The sequence below is a fragment of the Camelus bactrianus genome, chromosome 14 (assembly GCF_048773025.1).
Source record: "Camelus bactrianus isolate YW-2024 breed Bactrian camel chromosome 14, ASM4877302v1, whole genome shotgun sequence".
Classification (NCBI taxonomy): Eukaryota; Metazoa; Chordata; class Mammalia; order Artiodactyla; family Camelidae; genus Camelus; species Camelus bactrianus.
The window spans coordinates 40123211-40127152 of NC_133552.1; the positions used below are offsets into that span (position 1 = coordinate 40123211).

General features: G+C 32.0%; 1 non-coding gene across 1 annotated transcript; it reads right to left on the reverse strand.

The window, feature by feature from the left end:
• Positions 1-297: 297 nt before the first annotated feature.
• Positions 298-370, reverse strand: TRNAA-AGC (transfer RNA alanine (anticodon AGC)). Its single transcript has one exon. It is a non-coding gene; the product is annotated as a tRNA-Ala (tRNA).
• Positions 371-3942: the final 3572 nt, after the last annotated feature.

Below are 3942 nucleotides of genomic sequence, written 5' to 3' on the forward strand. Positions count from 1 at the left end.
TTATTGAACACTAAGTGGAATTTTAAAATCCTGAATTAGTAAATTAAAATGAAGTTATTTGAAGAAGAAAAAGAAAAGGGCTTAAACCAGGAAACTGACTTCAATTCTCAGGCAAGTCCCATGATACCAGATCCTACACAAACCTACTACTACCTTCCATCTCCAACCACATGGCTAGCCAGTACAATTTTCCTACATAATTTTTTAAAATAATGACAGGAAATCTTTATTTATTCTTTAATTTTTAAAAAGATTTTGTGGGGGGTGGTAATTAGGTTTATTTATTTATTTATTTAATGGAAGTACTGGGAATCGAACCCAGGACCTCATGCATGCTAAGCATGCGCTCTACCACTGAGCTATACCCTCCATCTTTTCCTTCATGCTCATTCCCAGTCACGTCACTGGAGTAATATGACTCTGAGAAGAATATACCTTAACAAAGTAGTAGTTTCTATTGAATAGTAACCAAACTGACTTCAGTGATTTTTTTTCTCCTAAGAATTTGTAGACACAAAGAAACATAACCATATGCTTAGAGTTCAGCTTGTTCAGTGAAAAGAAAAATGCTCCCCATGAAACATTTATTTTCAACTGGAAGCCATAAAGTATCCATTTGCTTTATTGTGCCATAGAGCTAATACAACAGGAAGTTTCAAAGCAGATAAAGACAGATGAGTGAGGTTGCAAGCACACTGAGAGAGTTATGCTGACAGATTGATACAGAAGAATCATATATTGTGGTTGACAAATGGGTCCTATAATCGTATTTTTTATAGAGTAGGCTTGATTTCTCATCTACCCATTTTCCAAATGTGATTGTAAAAGGCCATACTCAATCTTCATGGATAAATGCTACTATGAAAGACTGTGCTAGAAGTAAAATCATCTGAGAGGCGCTGTGTTTACTCTACACACAGCCTTATGTGAATGACATTGATCATTGGTTAAATGTAAGTTACTTTACAATTTACCCATCCATCTGTTCTCTTAAAGGAAATTAGGCCATATGCAAATGTATTTATATCTCTTTCGACAGTGAGAATTTAATTTCAGTAAATATGAACTGTCAGTCAACTTTTGGAGAAGGAACTGGGTAATGAATAGAAATAGAAATTGAAGCCTAAGACAAAGAAACAGAAGGAAATTTTCTCTGACTAATTTTAAGGAAACAGGAAGGATTAAGGATTAGGTTCCATATAGAAAATAATATTAATATTCATGTTATTCAATGCAAATATACATACAATATACAATTTATTGAAACAGAGGGAGAGATTGTCATCAGATTTTAGAAATAAAATACAATAAATAAAAGGTTAGAAAATAAATTATTTACAAGATACGATGATAAGAACAATAATAGGGAAACGGAGGGAAAATTGAAGCAAAATGGAACATAATCGTTTTAAGTTCATCATATCTTTAAAATGTTGGTTAAGTAAATATCATACTGCAAATGAGATTTTATTTCAGTTAAGCAGTATCTACTATATTTAATTAACATTATTAATACCAATGTTATCAATTTAAAGGTATATTTGTTTAAGATATACATTTCTTCCTAATTTTAAGTAACTTGTGATAAAAATAATAATTGAGTAATTATTGGCTATTCATTAATTAGCACGTTTGAGAAACACTGACTTCAATCCAGTGACTAGAATTAACAACAAAGTAATGTTTCTGGTCACAAGCATTGCCTCAAAAATTTCACACAGTTAAGAAAAATCACATACAATTTAAGGACAGAAATTTCAAAATTAAAATCACTAGTCATTGCCAAACAACATGAGCCATATCAATCATATATCATAGCAATATAAATTAGCCTTTAAAACTGCAGTTGCATTAAATTCTACTCTAAAATCAAGCAGTAAGTTTAGGAAAGCCACGTTGAGTTTATTATTTTTACAGCACAAATGTGGCATTTCTACAAAACCCCACAGACAATTACTAATCTGTATCAGCTAGTCTATCAGGTCAAGGAATGTATTAACATCAGTGTCTTCTTTGCCAGACATACACCATCAGGAGGAAGTTGTCCAGGGAGGTGAGTTTGGAAAGCACATATTAGAAAGCTCTTACAGATTTCAAAATGAAGGGGAGATGGTGCTTTTTACAAATATTGCAAGGGCTATTGCACTTTGAAAGAGAGTTTAACCACAAAATGACACCAAAGATAAGGAGTCACAAGGAAGCAGAAAGTAAAGAACTTATTAAGGAAATAAGTTGCTGGTGAAGTGATGTGCGTTCCGCTGATTGGTACAAACTCGGTTATGATGCTCCCACTCAGGTTACATCCGAAAAGAACTTTCTATCAAAAGAAGTAACTTGAACTAAATGTTCTTAAGGACTTCTAAAGTCGTACACATCTGAAGTCTTCTATGGGGAAGTGCAGATCAAACGGGAAGAGAAACAGTACTACACAGAAGTGAAATGCTTGGCAAACTATCATAGTGCTGATGAGAGAACCAAGGCTGAAACCCTTGTCTTTTTGTAGATTGGTCCTATATTTTAACTGCAAATATTCTTACTTATTTAATTTAGCATTAAACATTAACTGTGTTGCAATATTCTTGGCATTTAAAATTTAAGAAATAATTCTATAGTTCCCCTGAATTAATATTTTTAAAAAGCTTTTGTTAAGGCATGTCACTGTGTATTCTTCGTGGCTTTTCTAACTCTCTTTTACAATTTTTTCTTTTCTTTATACACTTTACCATTATTGTGTAATTTTAAAATTCAATTTTTTCATACCTCCATCTCTTTTTGCACCTTTCTTTGTCTGTTTGCTATATCTATCTTGTGTTTTATTTTATTTGGAAAATCATTTCTAATAATATTTTTCTTTCTTTTTTTTTTATTGTAGTGCAGTTGGTTTACAATGTTTTAATCTCTGGTGTACAGCATAATGTTTCAATCATATATATACAAACATATATTCCATTTCATATTTTATTTCATTAAAGATTAAAAGATATTGAATATAGTTCCCTGTGCTATACAGTAGAAACTTGTTGTTTGTCTATTTTATATAAAGTGTTAGTATCTGCAAATCTCAAACTCCCAGTTTATCCCTTCCCACTTCCTTTCCACCCTGGTAACCATACGTTTGTTTTCTAAGTCTGTGAGTCTGTTTCTATTTTGTAAATAAGTTCATTTGTGTATTTTTTCTTTTGATTCCACATATAAGTAATATATGGTATTTTTCTTTCTTTTTCTGGCTTACTTTACTTAGAATGATGATCTCCAGGTCCATCCATGTTGCTGCAAATAGCATTATTTTATTCTATTTTTATGGCTGAGTAGTATTGCATAGTATAAATATATCACATCTTCTTTATCCAGTCATTTGTCGATGGACATTTAGTTGTTTCCATGTCTTGGCTATTGTATACAGTGCTGCTATGAACATTGGGGTGCATGTATCTTTTCGAATTAGAGTTCCCTCTGGATATATGCCCAGGATTGGGATTGCTAGATAATATGGTAAGTTTATTTTTATTTTTTTGAAGGCTCTCCATACTGTTTTCCATAATGGCTGCACCAAGCTACATTCCCAACAACAGTGTAGGAGGGTTCCCTTTTCTCTGCATCCTCTCCAGCATGTATCATTTGTGGACTTTTCAATGATGGCCATTCTGACTAGTGTGAGGTATATTTTTTCCTTCTAATTCTTTAATGTTTAATTCCATTAATTTTATTTGACAAACCTTTAAAGCAACCTAATTATCCAGTAATGTAAGAAGAGGTAAATATATATATAAAATTTCAAGTTAATGAAATGATATGAATTCATGAAAATACTTAATTACCAAATGCAAAATACCAATCCAGAATAGAAATAAAATACTATTAAAATATTTGCATTTGAACTATGATTACTCTAGGTAAACTAGCAGAGCAGACTGGTTGCTGTCAATGCCACATCATCCCCAC